A 19,657-nucleotide genomic window follows, 5' to 3' on the forward strand; every position below is an offset into this window, starting at 1 on the left:
ACCTTACACTCATCTGCATTGAAAATTGTTGGCCACTTCCCCAACTAATGAAGATTCCCTTGCAATAGGGGACGGTGTACATGCACCTGTCTGCATCAACGGCGCTGAGGTGGAGAGAGTTGAGAGCTTCAGGTCCTGGGAGTGAATATCACCAACAGCTTGTCTTGTTCAAATCACGTTGATGCCACGGCTAAGAAAACTCACCAGCGCCTCTACTTCCTCAGGAGGCGAAAGAAATTCGGTATGTCCCTTTCGATACTCACCAACTTTTCTCGATGCACCATATTCAATCGAAACACTGGTGCGACCTTGGCACCGGCTTCAACAGATGCACCACAGAAAGCATTCTATCCGGAGGTATCACATCTGCGTCTCACAGAATAGAGTACAAAAATCCGCAGAGAGTTGCGGACGCAGCTCATTTCATCACGGAAACCAGCCTCCGCTCCATGTACTCTGTCTACACTTCCCGCGGCCTCCGTAGCATCCGATATAATCAAAGACCCCACCCCACCCCTGATATTCTCCCTTCTACAAGCTCCCATTGGCCAGGAGATACAAAAGCCTGAAAGCACGTAACACCATGCTCAAGGAAATCTTCTATCCCCCTGTTCTAAGACGATTGAACGGTCTGCTAGTAAAATAGGATGGTCTCATAATCTCCCAATCTACCTGGTTGTGGCCCTTGCACTGCACTTTCTCTGTAACTGTAACACTACCTGGGCATAGGGGCAAAGATATGGCGAATGCACCCATTATTTTTCCCCAGATTTGGGGAATCCAGAACTAGAGGGCATAGGTTCAAGGTAAAAGGGGAAAATTTAAGAGGAACTAGAGGGACAATTCTTTAACACACAGGATGGGATGTGTGTGGAACTAACTGACAGTGGAAATGGTTGAGGCAGGTACATGATTTGGAAAGGTTTAGAAGGTTACGGGCTAATCGCTAGCAAATGAGAAGTGCATGAATGGGGCATCCCAGTCGGTACGGACTAGTTGGGCCGAGGGGCCTGTTTCCTTGCTCTATACTGCTTTTTGTTACTGAATTTGCTTTTATAAACTCGATGTCCTTATGTGTGGAAACATCTGTCTGGTTCAGGCGCAGATAAATCCTTTTCACTGTATCACGGGACATGTCTAATTAAAAAAGGGGCCAGCAGTCTCGGGTTGCGAAAAGACGTCGTCTTAGTAAAGAATAAACAAAACGGAACATAAGGAAACAAACTGTGCGTATTTAGAGAAACATTTCTATGTGTTCAGCGAAGAAACGCTGCGTTTCACGAGATGGATTAGAATGTGCTGGTGGGGAGTCAGTTCCAGATATAAAGGCAGCGTCTGGACAGGATCATGAACTCTGTACCGACAGATTAAAATTCCGAAGCTCTACCGACTGAGCTAACCAGGCCCTGGAGATGTGTCGCCCCGGAGCGCCCACCCTCACCGAGACAGCCCCCACCACACCTGCCTTCTGCATGTTCAATCTCCTGTGATCCCTCATGTGCAGGGCTCTCCCCCCCCCCCCCGCACCCCTGTCCCCTTCAGCCCTCTCCTCTCCCCTCCCTCCACCTGATGACTGTATTCTTATTCGGCTCTTGAACCACGCGCCAAAACACCAGTCACCGCCAGAGTTTAGCAAGACTGCGAGCACTCTGTTCACTTTGCACTAAAATGGACTTTGATTTGTTTTGTTCTAAATGTACTTTTCTATTCTTGTGATAACTGCGTATAATGTTTGTATTTTTTGTGAATGCTGCTGATAGGATGCGATTTGTGCTGCAAGTAAGTTTCTCATTGCACCTGTGCATACGTGGACTTGTGCAGATAGGAATAAATTCGACATTGACCAACTCCTCCCACCCCTTTCAGTGGTGCGGTGGTTCACGCCGATTCGACCCCTCTCCCCCTCTCCTGCACATTGGTCCCTCTTAATATACTCTGTATTCTGTTATTGTTTTACCCTGTACTCCCTCAATGACTGTGTAATGAAATGATCTGTAGGAACGGTATGCAAGACAAGTTTTTCACTATACCTCAGTACAAGAGACAATAATAAACCAATATCAATACTAACTCAATGTAACTGCACTGTGTAATGAATTGACCTGTACGAACGGTACGCAAGACAAGTTTTTCACTGTACCTCGGTACGTGGCAATAATAAGCCAATACCAAGAATAAAGTGTCACCGCTGCAGAGAAGGTGCAGTGCAGGCAGACAATAAGGTGCAAGACCATATCGATGTATATTGTGAGGTAAAGCGTCAATCTTGTCGTACTGGAGGACCGTTCAGTCGTCTTATTACAGCGGGATAGGAGCTGTCCTTGAGCCTGGTGGGACGTGCTTTCAGGCTTTTGTATCTTCTGCCCGATGGGAGGGGAGAAGAGAGAATGACCCAGGGTGGGTGGGGTTTTTGATTATGTCCGCTGCTTTGCAGAGGCAGCGAGAGGTGCAGACGAAGTCCACGGAAGGGAGGCCGGTTTCAGTGATCTGCTGAGCTGTGTCCGCAAATCTCTGCGGTTTGTTCCGGTATTTTATGTGGTAGCAAGCTATGATCCATCCGGACAGGATTTTTTCTATGCGCATCTGTAAAAATTGGTGATGATATCGAGCAGTGTTTTGATTAAAAAAACGCTGTATGTTTATGAACTCTTGTTGCATCTCTCTGACTGCCTGTCATTCTTTCTCTCTTGAAAAAAGAACCCACCCGGCACCGTTGTCTTTAAATTATCCCCCTCACCTTAAACGTAAATCACCTAGCGTGAAACGGTATTTTATGTACCGTGTTCAAAATGTGGATTTAAAAGCAGCGCCTGAACAGGTACTTGAACCCTGGACCCTCAGATTAGAAGACTGATGCCCAAACGGCTGAGCGACCCAGGCTGTGGGGTTATGTTGTTCCAGAGCGCCCACCAGTGGGTGAACCCAACCGTCACACCACCTGTGTTCTGCATATTTGTTGTCTCTAGTGACCAGAACTGTCCACAGTACTCCAAGTGCGGCCTCACCAAGGACTTATACAACATGATGTCCCAACTCCTGTACTCAATGCCCTGACTGATGAAGGCCAGCATGCAAAACTCCTTTTTTACCGCACTGTCTTACCTGTGACGCCACTTTAAACGAACCGTGCCCTTGTACTCTTAGGTCGCTCTGTTGCATTGCACTCCCCAAGTGCCCTACCATTCACAGTATACGTCTTACGCTGGTTTGACTTTACAAAATGCATCACCTCATACTTACCTGTATTGAAACCCGTTCGCTATTTCCAAAACTGATCAAGAATCCCCCTGTAATCCACGACAACATGCTTCACTATCAACAACACCACCTGATTTCGTGTCATCCGCAAAGTTACCGATCAAGCCTTGTGCATCCCCGTCCAAATCATTGATAGCAATAACGAATAGCGAGGGTCCCAACACCGACCCCTGCGGCACACCACTAGTCACCGTCCTACAATTGTGAAATAAACACCCTTGAACCACCCCACTCTGCTTCCTACCTCCGAGGCAATTTTGAATCCACCTAACTATCTCTCCCTCGATTCCATGGGACCCAAGCTTACAGACCTCGTCACCCCTGAGAAAACATACCCAGCCTCTCCAATCTCTCCTCGCAACTCAAGGTCTCCGATCCGGGGAACATCCTTGTGAAAGTATTTCTACGCCCTCTCAGGGTGAAGGACATCCGTCCTGTAGTGTGGTGACCAGAAATGAACACAGTGCTACTTCAGCGGTCTGACCAGCGTTGTGTACAGTTGTAAGGTGAGGTCCCAAGTCTTGCCCGTTGCTTATCCGAAAGCTTCTCTCTGTACAACTGTTTAATGATCTCTTGAGGTCAGCGGAGAGGGATAAAAGGATAAGAAATTCAAACGGGTTGGACGTGGCTGATTCACGCAACTGCATGAGACGTGGCGTTGTATCTTTGGATTGCAAAACAAAAGAAGCAGCGCCTGAACAGGGACTTGAACCCTGGACCCTCAGATTAAAAGTCTGATGCTCTACCGACTGAGCTACCCAGGCTCTGGAGGGGAGTCGCCCCAGAGCCCTTACCCGCACATTTGCAGCCACTTCCCCTCCCCCCCACCTGCCTTCTGCGTTCCATCTCCAGCGACACCCTCCTGTACAGGGCTCACCCCGCGCACCCCTGTCCCCTCCACCCCTCCCCGCCCCGCAGCTGATGACGATCTTCTCATTTGGATCTTGAACCAACTGTCAAAACCCCAATCTCCACTGCAGTTTAACAGCACTGTGAACTCTCTGATCACTTGGTACTAAAATGGACATTGTTCCAATTATGTTTCTTTTTCTTGTGAACATCTTGTATAATTTGTGTATTTTTTTGGTTAATGCTACTTCTATGAAGCTATGTGCGCTGCAAGTAAGTTTTTCATTGCGCCCGTGGATACAGTTACTTGTCCATATGGCCATTAACTCGACCTGGATTTGACTTTAACTCTAGGGTTAAACTCTCTCCCTTTAGGGTTTTACACCGATTCGACCGCCCTCCTTCCCTCGTCCTGCACATTGGTCCCCCTTACTGCACCCCTTACACCCCACCCCCACTTCCCTTATCGCCATCCGGCACCCCAAGCTGTTCAGCGATTCGGATCCCTCACTCTCTCCCAGACGGGTGAACGGCAGTCAGTGCTCACGGCGAGAGGGCCTTCCACACTGAACGGGTGGGCTGGCCCTTTCCGGATCAGGTCTTCCCCATCCACGGGCGGGACTCGCCCCTTCCTGTTACTTCCTCTTCCAAACCACCCCCCCCCCCACCACCTTGAGAGATCAGGGGAGAGAGAAAAAGTGCGAGAAATTCGAACGGGTTCGACGTGGCGGTTTTATGGTTGGAGAAACTGTGTGAAACAGTTTAATCTTTGGATTAAAAAAGTCAGTGCTTGAACAGGGACTTGAACTCTGGACCCACAGATTAAAAGTCTGATGCTCTACCGAGTGAGTTACTCAGGCCCTGGGGTTGTGTCGCCCAAGAGCTACCACCAATGCCCATCACACTGACACATCCTCCCGCCCGCCCCACATCCCCGCCCGCATACTCGCGGTTTCTGAAAGTTCAATCTCCAGTGACCCCCCCCCCCCGTGCAGTGCTCTCCTCTCGTACCCTTTTCCCCTCCAACAATCCCTTCTCCCCCTCATCCACCGGCTAACTATATTAAATTTAACTTTTATTTGCAGCGTGGTAACAGGCCCTTCCGGCCCAACGAGTCCGCTCCGCCCGTTTCAAACCCAAGTTAACCTACCCGTACGTCTTTGAAATGTGGGAGGAAACCGGAGCACCCGGAGGAAACCCACGCAGACACGGGAGAACGTACAGACTCCTCACAGACAGCGACGGAAATCGAACCCGGGTCGCTGGCGGTGTAATACCGGCAAACCCCAAATCACCGCCGCAGTTTAGCGATACTCTGAATACTCTGCACTAAAATGGACTCTTTTGTTCTAATTATGTTTTTTTCTTGTGGACATTGTGTATAATGTTTGCATGTTTTGTTAATTCTGCTCATCCGATGCGATGTTTGCTTTTTTACCCCATTTACCTCAATCCACTTCTGCCGCAACACGGACTTCTAACCTCGCAATCAACCTCGCTAGGACCTTGCACCTGATTGTCGACCTGCAGTGCACTTGTCTTTAGCTGTGACACTTTACTCTGCATTCTGTTATTGTTTTCCTCTAACCTACCGCAATGCACTGTGTAATGAACTGTGCGAACGGTTATGCGAGAGAAGATTTTCACGGTTCGTCACACACACTGAACAGAAGCTGTCTTGCGGGGTTAGTCAGACAACAGAGGGCGCGCTGGGCAGCAGGTACCCCAGAGCCTGGGTAGCTCAGTCGGTAGAGCATCAGACTTTTAATCTGAGGGTCCAGGGTTCAAGTCCCTGTTTAGGCGCTGACTTTATGTCACAAGCTGACTCTCCGTCCTCCAAATTTAACTCAATCCCCTGAAATGCAAACGTATGCTTTCTGAACACTTCTACGTGTTTCTCAAACTTCCCAGTCACATTACATTATAACATGGAGTGAAATGGTGCCCCAATTGTCTACACTTTCTCTGGACCGGTGACACTTTATTCTGCAATCCGTTATTGCTTTCCCTTGCACTATTTCGATGCACTGTGTAGTGAATTGATCTGTACGATCCGTATACAAGGCAGATTTCATGTGACAAGTATAAAACAATTTCCCAATTCACCACACACAATGACCACAAACGGCGTAGCAGGGTTAGTCCGATCACAGAGGGCATGCTCGGCAGCTGGTGCCCCAGAGCCTGGGTAGCTCAGTCGGTACAGCATCTGACTTTTAATCTGAGGGCCCAGGGTTCAAGTCCCTGTTCAGGCGTTGCTTTTAAATCCACAATTTGAGCACGAAACATAGAACACGCGGCAGCATGTGTTGGCAAAATATGGTATTTGATTAAATCAAAACGCAGCTCCAACCTCGGCACAGACTTTTACAGATGCCTCACAGAAATCATTCTATCCGGATGCATCAGAATAGACCACAAGAAACTGCAGAGAGTTGTGGACACAGCTCATCACATCACGGAAACCAGACTCCCCTCCTTGGACTCTGTCTACACTTCCAGCCGCATTGGTAAGGTAGCCAACATAATCAAAGACCCTACCCACCCGGGACATTCTCTCTTCTCCCCCCTCCCATTTGGCAGGAGATACAAAAGCCTGAAAGTACGTACCCCCTGGCTGAAGGACAGCTTCTATCCCGCTGTTATAAGACTATTGAACTGTCCCATATTACGATAAGATAGTATCTTGATCTCCCAATCTACCTGGTTGTGGCCCTTGCACTTTATTTGTCTGCCTGCACTGCACCTTCTCTGTGGCTGTAACACTCGATGGACATAGGGACACAGATAGGGTGAATGCACTCAGTCTTTTCCTCAGAGTTGGGGGAATCCAGAATCAGAGGGCATAGGTTTAAGGTGAAAGAGGAAAGATACCAGAGGAACTATAGTGGGCCATTTATTTTAAAACAGTGGGTGGAATGTGTGTGGAATTAGCAGCCAGAGGAAATGGTTTAGGCAGGTACAATTACAACATTTTAAAGGACAGTTGGACGCGAACATGGACCGGAAAAGTTCTGAAGGTTCTGGGACAATCTCTGGCAAATGGGTCTAGCCTGGATGCGGCATCCTGGTCGGTACCGAGCAGTTAGGCCTTGGGGAATATTTCCGTGCCGTATTGTGCATTCTGTTACTGCTTTTTTGCTTCTTTTATTTACATCCTCTATGTAGTTACATACGGAAACATCTGTCTAGTTAAGACGCCGACAAAACCTTTTCACTGTATCGAGGTATGTGACTGATAAGCAAATGGTCCAGTGGTCACGTGGTGTCCAATAACGTCATCTCAGCAAAGAATAAGGTCACATTATTTTATTACTTGAAGTAACTTGGAGCCCCGACCCTTCAAGACTGGTCGCAAGACTCAGAGAGCCAAAGACTTAAACAGCATTGGAACAGACCCTTCGGTCCATCAGATCCTCCCTGGTCATCAAACACCTCACTGTACAAAGCTCAAGGACAACTTCTACCCCGCTTTTATGAGACTATTGAACGGCCCCCAGTACAAAAAGATGGACTCTTGACCTCAAAATCTACCTCGTTATGACCTTGCGCCTCATTGCCTGCCCGCACTTTCTCGTTAACTGTGACACTTTATTCTGTATTCTGCTATTGTTTTCCCTTGTACTACCTCAATGCACTGTGTAATGAATTGATCTGTGTGTACCGTATACAAGGCACGTTTTTCACTGTGTCTCGCTCCATGTGACAACAATAAAACAAATTCACAATTGATCACACACTGAACACAAGCGGTGTAGCGGTGTTAGTCAGACAGCAGAGGGCGAGCTGGGCAGCGGATACCCCAGAGCCTGGGAAGCTCAGTCGGGAGAGCATCAGACTTTTGATCTGATGTCCAGAGTTCAAGTCCCTCTTGAGGCGCTGCTTTACAATCCACTGTTTGAACTCGGAAGTTGAAACATGTCGTTGCCAAAAGAGAGCTCTTGCATTTGAGGTGAGAGAGGATAATTTCGAAAGAGATCTGAGAGGCCGGTTTTTATTCAAGCGTGGAAGAAAGACAGGCAGTCAGAAGCAGCGAAAGTTCATAAACAGTTCATTTTTGTAATCGAAACACTGCTCCGAAATCACCACCAATTTTTTACAGATACAACATTGAAAACGTCCACTCCGGATGCATCATAGCTTTGTATGACAGAAAAGACCGCAAGAAACTGCTGAGAGTTGTGGACACAGCCCAGCACGTCACGGAAACCAGCCTCTACTCCGTGGACTCTGTTTGTACTTCAAGCAGCCTTGGTAAGGCAGCCAGCATTATCAAAGACCCCACCCACCACCGACTTTCTCTCTTCTGCTCCCTCCCTCCCACCGGTCAGCAGATAAAAAAACCTGAAAGCATGTACCACCAAGCTCAAGGACAGCTTCTATCCAACTGTTATGACACCCCTGACCGGTCTCCTCGTGTGATAAAATGGATTCTTGATCTCCCAATCGACCTCTTCGTGGCCCTTGCACTTGATTTGTCTGCCTGCACTGAACTTTCTCTGTAACTGTAACAGTATATGGGTATATAATGAATGCACTCAGTCTGTTACCCAGAGTTGGGGAATCCAGAACTAGAGGGCATAGGTTTAAGGTGAAAGAGAGAAGATATAAAAGGAACTTGAGTAACATTTTAAAAAAAAATATGTGTGGTATCTATGTGGAATTGACTGCCAGAGGAAGTGGTTGAGGCAGGTACAATTACAACACTTTAAAGACAGTTGGACAGGTACATGGATTGGAAAGGTTTAGAAGGTTAATGACCAAACGTTGTCAAATGGGACCAGCTTGGACGGGGCACCCTCGTCGGTACCGTGCAGTTGGGCTGAATGGCCTGTTTCCATGCTGAATCACTCTATTCTGCATTCTGTTATTTTTTAAACTTCTATCTTACAAACTCAATGCACTCATGGATGGAAACATTTGTCTGGTTGAGTCACCCACAAAACCATTTCACTGTGTGTTGGTACAGGTCTGATTACCAAATGGTCCAGAGGTCCCGCGGTGCCCAGTGACGTCATCTTAGCAAAGATTAAATAAAACAGAACACAAAGACACATACAGTGCGTATTTTCAGAAACATTTCAACGTGTTCAGCGTGGAAACGCTGCATTTCACGGGATGTATGTGAATGTGGTGGTGGGGAGTCAACGCCCAATATAAAGTCAGCACCTGAACAGGGATTTGAACGCTGGACCCTCAGATTAAAAGTCTGAGCTACACTGGCTCTGGGGTGATTGCACTAGGGTGCGAGGAGATAACGGATCTGAGAACAGAGTCAGTCAGTCAGGACCAGAGGCATCACTAGAGAGGGAACAAGTGGAACACGGACGGTGCAACTCGCCGGTCTGCCTCTGGTGGGCGCTCTGGGCCGCTATCTCCACGGAGCCTGGGTAGCTCAGTCGGTAGAGCATCAGACTTTTAATCTGAGGGCCCAGGGTTCAAGTCCCTGTTCAGGCGCTCCTTTTACTTCCATATTTTGAGCTTGGAACTAAAATAAAAAAAGCCCATGTCATGTTGAAGGTTTGCCTGATTGCTGAGAGGTATAATTGCAAAGTAAATGTGTAGGGCAGGTTTTATTTTCAAGGTAAAAAGGAAGGGAGAAACAGCAAGGGTTCATAAATACCATGCTTTCTTTGAAATTTCGAAACATCTCTCCGACATCGCCACTAACGTTTACAGATTCACCCAGCGAGAATCCCAGTAAGATCAGTTACAACTTAGTACCACAGGAAAAAAACAACAGAAAAGACTGCAGAGAGTTGTGGACACGGCCCAGCACGTCACGGAAACCAGCCTCCCCTCTGTGGACTCAGTTTGCACTTCCCACGGCCTCGGTAAAGCAGCCGGTATAATCCGAGATTCCACCCACCCCGGACATTCTCTCTTCTCCCCTCTCCCATCGGACAGAAGGAACTGGATTTGGAATTAGTTTATTATTGTCACTTGGGCCGAGGTACAGTGATAAACGTGTCTTGCATACCGTCCATACAGATCAATTCATTACACAGTGCATTGAAGTAGTACAGGGTAAAACAGAATAAGAAAATATGAAAAGCTGAAAACACATACCACCAGGCTCAAGGACAGCTTCTATCCCGCTGTGATAAGACTATTGAACGGACCTCCTGTACGATTAAGATGGACACATCATCTCCCAATCTACCTCATCGTGACCGTTGCAATTTATTTGTCTGCTGTTACCTACCACAACAAATGAAACACACCGACTGATGTATAAGTGTTATAAACTATTTTATTAATACCTACTTGTAATAATAAGAAAAGTAAAACCGTTATGTATTAAATATAATCCCCAACACTAAACTCAAAGTGTGTGGCAAATTCCCAAACTTCGTCCAGGAATAAGTCTCAAAGTTCAGTTCAGCGAGTCATAAGGTGAAACGTGAGCAAAGGCTTTTGCAAAACCACCGTTGACTGAAGAGAAAATGTAGAGAGAGAATAGAGAGAAATTATGAAATCCAAATGTTTCACGATGGAACCCATACAACACCTCAATCACTGATGATCTCCACTGCTTTGTTCCGAAGTATCTGCCAACCCGAAAGGCATTCGCGACGTGGTCGTCCACAGAAATACCTGTTTGCTTCTACAAGTTAACGACAAGTTGGATTGCTCGAAAAATCCATAGGTGGATTGTAGTGAGAGACACAGTTATTCATCTATCGATACAGAGACCAGCAGGTAGTGTGTCTCTTTCTCTCTCTCCATCTCTCTTCTCACTGACTCACTGAGCAAAAATCGTCAGCACGTTGTTATCTTGCGGTAGTGACGACGGCACACACACGCTACCACTCTACTGTACTATATTTTAAAGGGACACTCACCAAATAGCGACCTGCTCCTTAACACTGCCTGCTCTGCACTTTATCTGTAGCTGTAACATTACATAGGCATGCTCGATAGCAGGAACATGTGGACCGAATGGTCTATTTTTGGAAGTGTCTGACTGGATGACACGAAGTCAAAAGGTTTTCACTGTATCTCGGTAAGCGACTAAATACCATATCGTCCAGAAGTCTCGGGGTGCCGAATGTCTTCATGTTGTAAAAGAAACTTTAAAAAAGAGCATAAAGCAACAAACAGTGTGCATATTTAGAAATATTTCAACGTGTTCAGCATTGGAAAAGTTGCGTTTCATGGGATGGGTGTGAATGTGGTGGTGGGGAGTCAACTCTCAATATAAAGGCGGTGTCTCAACAGGGACTTGAACCCTGGACCCTCCGATTAAAAGTCTGAGGCTCTATCGACTGAGCTATCCAGGCTCTGGGAAGATGGTTGCGCCAGGGTACGTGGATATAACGGTTCTGAGAACGGAGTCAGTCAGTCAGGACAGGAGGGGTTACTCGAGAGGGGACAGGTGGAACACGGACGATGCAATGGCGCCGGTCAGCCTCTGGTGGGCGCTCTGGGCCGAATTCACCACGGAGCCTGGGTAGCTCAGTCGGTAGAGCATCAGACTTTTAATCTGAGGGTCGAGGGTTCAAGTCCCTGTTCAGGCGCTGCCTTTATATCGCAGGTTGACTCCCCGACCTCCTCATTTACCTCAATCCCATGACATGCAAACATTTCTCAAACTTCTCAGTCACATTTTTGCACAACTTTTTTGAAGTCATTTGGCGCCCCGAGACTTCAAGACTGGTCTCAAGCGTCAGAAAGTCAAAGACTTAAACAACATTGGAACAGAACCTTCGTCCCGTTGGATCCTTCCCGGCCATCAATCACCTCACTGTACAATGTTCAGTGGCATCTTTTGTCCTGCTCTTGTAAGAATATTTAACAGTTCCCTGGGATTCCTGACCACACAATTTACCTCGTTATGACCTTCAACTTATTGTCTGCCTGCACTGCATTATCTCTGTAACTGTGACACTTTATTCTTCATGCGGCTATTGTTTTCCTCTGTACTACCTCAATGCACAGTGAAATGAATTGATCTGTATGTACCGTATACAAGTCACGTTTTTCATTGTACCTTGCCCCGTGTGCCAGTAAGAAAACAAATTCCCGATTTACCACATACACTGACCACATGATGTGTAGCGGGGTTAGTCAGACAACAGAGGGCGCGCTGGGCGGCAGGAACCCCAGAACCTGGATAGCTCAGTCGGGGGAGCATCAGACTAGTAATCTGAGGGTCTAGGGTTCATGTCCCTATTCAGGTGCTGGTTCAAACCCACAGTTCAAGCAGGGAGAATCAAAAGAAGCAGATAGACTATACACATAAGATGCTGGAGGAACACGGCAGGTCAGGAAGCATCTATGCACGGAAGTGGATAGCCGATGTTTCGGGTCTTAGCTCTTCGCCAGGACTTTATTTTGTGTGTGTGTGTTGTGTCTGTGTACTCCCGTTGCTCCAAATTCCAACATCTGCAGAATCTCTTGTGTCTCCATGTGACGTTTCAGGTGAGGGGAATATTTCAAAGGAAATGTGCGGAAGAGGGTTCTTTTTCCTGGAGAGAAACATAGACAGGCGGTCCGAGAGAAGCAGCAAGACTTCATAAATCTATAGTATCTTATTAAATCGGAATACTGCTGATACATCTTCGCCACTCTTTACAGATGCAGCACAGAAAGGATGCATCATACCTTGGTACTACAGAAAAGACAGCAGGGAACCACAGAGAGTTGTGGACACAGCTCAGCGCATCACGGAAACCAGTCTCCCCTCCCTAGACTCTGTCTACGCTTCTCACTGCCTCGGTAAAGCAGACAGCGTATTTAGAGACCTCCACCATCCCCGGATATTCTCTCCGCCCACCCCTCCCATCTGGCAGAAGGAATTAGAATAATTTATCATTCTTACAACGAGATACAGTGAAAATCTTGTCCTGCAGACATTTCAAACAGATCAATTCTAGACAACGGTGCACTGAGGTGGTACAAGGTGAAAAGAAATCACGAAGCTTATCCAAAAGCTTGAAAGCAGGTATCACCAGGCTCAATGACAGCTTCTATCCCGCTGTTATAAAATTTTTCAACGCTCCCCGGTACAATAAGATGGGCTCTTAACCTCACTGTCTACCTCGTTAAACCTTGCACACCATTCTCTCCCCGACCAGCATTTCTCTGTAACTCTGACACTTTACTCTGCATTCTGCTATCGGTTCCCCCTGTACTACCTCAATGTACTGTGGAATGAATTAATCAGTATGTACCGTATCCAAGAAAAGTTTTTCACCACACCTCGCCCCATGTGCCAATAATAAAACAAGTTCCCAATTTACCACACACACTGAACACAAGCGGTGTAGTGGGGTTAGTCAGACCGCAGAGGGCGCGTTGGGAAGCAGGTACTCCAGAGCCTGGGTAGCTCAGTCGGTAGAGCATCAGACTTTTAATCTGAGGGTCCAGGGTTCAAGTCCCTGTTCAGGCGCTGCTTTTAAATTCACTATTTGAGCACGATGCATTCAACAGGCAGCAGCATGTGTTGGGAAAATATGGCATTTTATTAAATCGAAACACTGCTTCAAGATCGCAACCAACTCTTACCGATGCACCATAGAAAACAATCTCTACGGATGTATCACAGCTTCGTACTCCATAACAGACCACAAGAAACTGCGGAGCGTATTGGACACAGTTCAGCACATCCCGGAAACCAGCTTCCCCTCCTTGAACTCCGTCCACACTTCGTGCTGCCTCAGCAAAGAAGCCAACATCATCAGAGATCTCACCCACTCTGGGACATTCTCTCTTTTTCCCACTCTCGTTGGGCAGAAGATACAGAAGTCTGAAAGCACGTACCACCAGGCTCAAGGACGGCGTCTATCCCCCGATAGAGAACTCTTGAACCGATCTCCTGTAAGTTAAGATGGACCATGGATCTCCCAATCTACTGCGCCGTAGCCCTTGCACGTTATTTGTCTGCCTGTACTGCACTTTCTCTGTGACTGTAACACTATATGGGCATAGACGCATAGATAGTGTGAAATCACTCGGTATTTTCACAGCAGTTTTGGGAAGCCAGAACGAGAGGATAGACGTTTAAGTTAAGACGGGAAGAGTTTAAGAGGAACCTGAGGGGCAACTGTTTTACACAAAGTGCGGTATCCATGTGGGAACAGCTGCCCGAGGAAGCGATTGAGGCAGCTACGCCGACACACAGATGGAGAGGAACATGGACTGGAAAGGATTAGAGGGTTACTTGTTATTGGCAAATGAGACCAGCATGGATGTGACATCCTGGTCGGCACCAAGCATTTTGGCCGAAGGGCCTGTTTCCGTGTTGTAGTACTCTGCCTCTATTATTGTTTTTTTTTCTTGTTTACAACCTCTATGCACTCATGGATGGAAACATCTGTCTGGATGAGACGCAGACAAAACCTTATCACTGTATCCCTGTGCATGGCTGAAGACCAAATCGTTGGGACATGACCGATTAGCAAAAGGTACACAGGTCGCCAAGGGCCAAATGATGTAACCTTAGCAAAGAATAAACAAAACAGAACACAAACTTCACGTATTTTGAGAAACATTTCAACGTGTTCAGCGAGGAAACGCTGCATTTCGCGTAATGGATGTGAATGTGGTGGTGGCGAGTCAACCGGGATCAGGGAAGTGGTTGCGTCTGGATGTGTGGAGATTAAGGATCTGAGAACAGAATCAGTCAGTCAGTACCGGAGGGATCACTGGAGAAGGACCAGGTTGAAGACGGACGGTGTAACAGTGCCGGTGAGCCTCTGGTGGGCGCTCTGGGGCGGTATCTCCACGGAGCCTGGGTAGCTCAGTCCGTAGAGCATCAGACTTTTAATCTGAGGGTCCAGGGTCAAGTGCCTGTGCAGGCGCTTCCTTTATATTGGGAGTTGCCCCCCCCCCTCCCCCCCAGCACCACATTCACATCTATCCCGTGAAATGCGGCGTTTCCGCGCTGATCGCATTGAAATGCTTCTCCAAATACGTACTGTTTGTGTCTTTATGTTCTGTTTTTGTTTAGTCATTTAAAACATGACGTTATTTGGCACGCCACCCCGAGACTTCTGGACCATTTAGTGATCAATCAAGTACCGAGATACAGTGAAAAGCTGTTGCTGCGCCTCAGCGAGTCAGATCATTCCACACATAAGTACATCGAGGTTGCAAAGAAAGATAAACAAATCAGTAACAGAATGCAGAATAAAGCGAGAAAACAGGCCGTTCGGCCCAACTGGTCGATACCAACCAGGATGCTCCATCCATGATCGTCTGATTTGCCAGCGATTGGCCCATAAACTTCCAAACATTTCTAACCCACACACTCGTCCAACACTCATTAAAATGGTGTAATTGTACCTAATTGTACCTGCCTCAACCATTTCCTCAGCTCATTCCACATACACACCGCCCTCTAATGTGTTAAATAATTGCCCCTCTCATTCCTCTTGTGTCTTTCTCCTTTCACCTTAAACCTATGCCCTCTGGTTCTGGATACCCCAACTATGGTGAAAAGACTGATTGTATTCAACCTATATATGCCCCTATGCCCATGTAATGTTACAGTTACAGAGGAAGTACTGTGTAATGAATCGATCTGTGTGTACCGTACACAAGACAGGTTTTTCACTGTACCCTGTTCCATGTTCCCAATTTACCACATACACCGACCACAGGAGATGTAGCTGGGTTAGTCCGATAGCAGACGGCGTGCTGGGCCGCTGTTGTCTCAGAGCCTGGGTAGCTCAGTCGGTAGAGCATCAGACTTTTAATCTGAGGGTCCAGGGTTCAAGTCCCTGTTCAGGCGCTGCTTTTAAATCCACAATTTGAACAAGAAACATTGAACAGGCATGTCTTGGTAAAATATGGTGTTTTATATTATCGAAACACTGCTGCGATCTCGGCACCGACTTTTACAGATGCACCACAGAAAGTTCTCTACCCAGAGGCATCAAAGCTTCGTACGACAGAGCAGACCACAAGAAACTGCAGAGAGTTGTGAACACAGCTTAGCACTTCACGGAAACCAGCAATCCGTCTATGGACTCTGTCCACACTTCTCTCTGCCTCGGCAAAGCAGACAGCATCATCAGAGACTCCACCCAAACCGGGGCATTCTCTCTTAGCCACCTCGCATTGGGCAGAAGGTACAAAAGCCTGAAACGCGTACCACCAGGCTCAAGGAAGGCTTCTATCCCTCGATGGATAATTTTAGAACGGATCTCCTGTACCAGAAGAAGGTCCCTAGATCTCCCAATTTTCCTCGCCATGGCCGTTGCACGTTATTTGTTTGCCTGCACTGCACTGTCTCTGTGACGGTAACATCATATTGGCATAGGGGCAGACATAGTGTGAATGCACTATCTCTGTCTTTTCCCCAGAGTTGGGGGATTCCAGAACCAGGGGGCTGATCTTTAAGTTGAGAGAGTCAAGGTTGAAGAGGTATCTGAGGGACAACTGTCTTACCCAGCAGTGCAGCGGGGTTAGTCAGACCATAGACGACATGTGGTTGCGTTGACAGGGGAAAGGTTGAAGAAGAATCTCAGGGGCAAATGTTTTACACAGCGATATCGCGGCGTTAGATCAACCACAGAGTGCGTGCTGGGCCACGGTATCCATGTGGGATCAGCTGCCCGAGGAAGCGATTGAGGCAGGTACACTGACTACATTTAAAACACAGGTGGACAGGAAAATTGATTAGAAATGATGAGAGGGTTACGTGTTACTGGCAAACGGAACGAGCTTGGAAGGGGCATCCTTGTCCGTAACTAGTAGTTGGGACGAAGGGCCGATTCCCGCGCTGTATCACTCTATTATGAATTCTGTTATTCGATGTATGGAAACATCTGTCTGATTGAGCCGCAGACAAAACCTTTTCACTGCATCTCGGTACATGACTGATTACAGAATCGCCCAGAAGTCTCGGAGAGCCCAATGACGTCAGCTTAGCCAAGAATAAACAAATCAGAACAAAAAGACAAAAGCAGTGCATATTTATAGAAACATTTTATTGTGTGCAGCGTGGAGACGATGCATTTCACGGGATGGGTGTGAATGTGGTGGTGGGGAGTCAATCGCCGATATAAATGCAGCGCCTGAACAGGGACTTGAACCTTGGACGCTTGGATTAATAGACTGATGCTCTACCGAATGAACTAACAAGGCTCTGGGTGATGTCTCAGGGTGCATGGTGATAACGTATCATGGAACAGAGTCAGTCAATCAGGATGGGAAGCATCACTGTGGAGAGAACAGCTGGAAGACAGACGGTGTAAAAGAGCTGGTCATCCTCTGTTGGGCGACCTGGTCCGGTATCTCCACAGAGCCTGGGTAGCTCAGTCGGTAGAGCATCAGACTTTTAATCTGAGGGCCCAGGGTTCAAGTCCCTGTTCAGGCGCTGTCTTTATATCTCAGGTTGATTCTCCGACTCCGCATTTACCTCAACCCCATCAAACATGATGTATCCTTTCTGAACACATTCAAACTCTCGTTCACATTTGGTTTTATAACATGAAGTCTTTTATAGCCCCGACACTTCAAGATTGGTCTCAATCGTGGGAGAATCAAAGACTTAAACAGCATTGAAACAGACCCTTTGGCTCGCCGCGTCCTCCGCAATGATCAAACACCTCCCTGTACAAGGATCAAGGATATCTTCTATTCAGCTATTAAAAGAATTCTAAAAGGTCCAGTTGTGGCATAACACGGACTGTTGACTTCAGAATCGACCTCATTCAGGTCTTGCACCTTATTGTCTGCCTGCACTGCATTTTCTCTGCAGCTGTGACACTTTATTCTGCATTCTGTTATCGATTTCCCCTGTACTACTTCAATGCACTGTGTAATGGATTGCTCTGTCTGTATCGTACACAAGACCGGTTTTTCACTGTACCCCTCTCCATGTGACAATAATAGAACAATTTCCCAATTTACCATACACACCGAACACAAGTGGTGCAGCGGAGTTGGTCAGACCGCAGATGGTGTGCTGGGCCGCTGGTGTCCAGAGCCTGGGTAGCTCAGTCGGTTGAGCATCAATCTGTTAATCTGAGGGTCCAGGGTTCAGGCGCTGCTTGTAAATCCACAATTTGAGCAAGAAACATTGAACAGGCAGCTGCATGTGTTGGTAAAATATGGTGTTTTATTGTATCGAAACACTGCTCCGATCTCGGCACCAACTTCAACAGATGCAGCACAGAAAGCATTCTACCACGAGGCATCAAAGCTCCGTACCACATAACAGACCACAAGAAACTGCAGAGGGATGTGGACGCAGCTCAGCATATCACGGAAACCAGCCTCCCCACCGTGGACTGTCCACACTTCAAGCAGCCTTGGTAAGGCAGCCAACATAATCAAAGACCCCACCCACTCCGGGACATTCTCTCCTAGCCCACCTCTCGTTGGGCAGAAGGTACGAAAGCCTGAAACACGTACCACCAGGCTCAGGCACGGCTTCTATCCCCCGATGGATAATTCTTGGAACGGACCTCCTGTACGATAAGAAGATCCCTAGATCTCCCAATGTTTCTCGCAGTAGCCCTTGCACGTAATTTGTCTGACTGCACTGCACTTTTTCTGTGACTGTAACATCATATGGGCATAGGGGCAGAGATAGAGTAAATGCACAATCTCTGTATTTTCCCCAGAGTTGGGGGTATTCCAGAACCAGGGGGCTGATCTTTAAGTTGAGAGCGGCAAGATTGAAGAGGTATCTGAGGGACAACTGTCTTACCCAGCGGTGCAGCGGGGTTAGTCCGACCATAGACGACGTGCGGTTGCGTTGATAGGGGAAAGGTTGAAAAAGAACCTCAGGGGCAACTGTTTTACAGAGCGGTGTAGCGGCGTTAGTTCGACTGCAGAGTGCGTGCTGGGCCATGGTATTCATGTGGGATCAGCTGCCCGAGGAAACGATTGAGGCAGGTACACTGACAACATTTAAAACACAGGTGGACAGGAAAATGGATTAGAAAGGATTAGAGGGTTACATGTTATTGGCAAATGGAACGAGCTTGGAAGGGGCATCCTCGTCAATAACGAGTATTTTGGCTGAATGACTTATTTACGCGCTGTATCACTCTATTCTGCATTCTGTTATTCGATGTATGGAAACATCTGTCTGATTGAGCCGCAGAGAAAACCTATTAACTGCATCTCGGTACCTGACTGATTACAGAATCGTCCAGAAGTCTCGGGGTGCCCAATGACATCAGTTTAGCAAAGATTGATCAAAACAGAACACAAAAAACAGCGCGTATTTTGAGAATCATTTTGAGGTTCAGCGTGGAAAAGCTGCATTTCATGGGATGGGTGTGAATGTGCTGGTGGCGAGCCGAACCCCGATATAAAGGCAGCGCCTGAACAGGGACTTGAACTTTGCACCCTCAGATTAATAGACTGATGCTCTACCGACTGAGCTCACCAGGCTCTACAGTCTGTTGGTTGATTTGTGAAGTATCATGTGCTTTCTGTACTGCAACATCAAGTACACGTTAAACAAATACACTTTTTCGCTCTGTGGGCTTTTCTGCAAGCTCTCCGGTGGGACATGGACTTGCTTTAATTTCCTTATCCAAACTGTGGATTGAAAAGCAGTACCTGAGAAACGACTTGAACACTG

General features: G+C 47.3%; 9 non-coding genes across 9 annotated transcripts; 8 read left to right on the forward strand and 1 right to left on the reverse strand.

The window, feature by feature from the left end:
* Positions 1 to 3,949: 3,949 nt before the first annotated feature.
* Positions 3,950 to 4,022, reverse strand: trnak-uuu (transfer RNA lysine (anticodon UUU)). Its single transcript has one exon. It is a non-coding gene; the product is annotated as a tRNA-Lys (tRNA).
* Positions 4,023 to 5,837: 1,815 nt separating this feature from the next.
* On the forward strand, positions 5,838 to 5,910 carry trnak-uuu (transfer RNA lysine (anticodon UUU)). The gene has a single exon. It is a non-coding gene; the product is annotated as a tRNA-Lys (tRNA).
* A 379-nt stretch (positions 5,911 to 6,289) lies between these two features.
* Positions 6,290 to 6,362, forward strand: trnak-uuu (transfer RNA lysine (anticodon UUU)). The gene has a single exon. It is a non-coding gene; the product is annotated as a tRNA-Lys (tRNA).
* A 3,129-nt stretch (positions 6,363 to 9,491) lies between these two features.
* Positions 9,492 to 9,564, forward strand: trnak-uuu (transfer RNA lysine (anticodon UUU)). The gene has a single exon. It is a non-coding gene; the product is annotated as a tRNA-Lys (tRNA).
* A 1,990-nt stretch (positions 9,565 to 11,554) lies between these two features.
* Positions 11,555 to 11,627, forward strand: trnak-uuu (transfer RNA lysine (anticodon UUU)). The gene has a single exon. It is a non-coding gene; the product is annotated as a tRNA-Lys (tRNA).
* Positions 11,628 to 12,217: 590 nt separating this feature from the next.
* On the forward strand, positions 12,218 to 12,290 carry trnat-agu (transfer RNA threonine (anticodon AGU)). Its single transcript has one exon. It is a non-coding gene; the product is annotated as a tRNA-Thr (tRNA).
* A 1,138-nt stretch (positions 12,291 to 13,428) lies between these two features.
* trnak-uuu (transfer RNA lysine (anticodon UUU)) lies at positions 13,429 to 13,501 on the forward strand. The gene has a single exon. It is a non-coding gene; the product is annotated as a tRNA-Lys (tRNA).
* A 2,270-nt stretch (positions 13,502 to 15,771) lies between these two features.
* Positions 15,772 to 15,844, forward strand: trnak-uuu (transfer RNA lysine (anticodon UUU)). Its single transcript has one exon. It is a non-coding gene; the product is annotated as a tRNA-Lys (tRNA).
* Positions 15,845 to 17,361: 1,517 nt separating this feature from the next.
* On the forward strand, positions 17,362 to 17,434 carry trnak-uuu (transfer RNA lysine (anticodon UUU)). Its single transcript has one exon. It is a non-coding gene; the product is annotated as a tRNA-Lys (tRNA).
* The last annotated feature ends 2,223 nt before the right edge of the window (positions 17,435 to 19,657 follow it).

Source organism: Pristis pectinata, chromosome 44 (assembly GCF_009764475.1).
Source record: "Pristis pectinata isolate sPriPec2 chromosome 44, sPriPec2.1.pri, whole genome shotgun sequence".
Lineage (NCBI taxonomy): Eukaryota > Metazoa > Chordata > Chondrichthyes > Rhinopristiformes > Pristidae > Pristis > Pristis pectinata.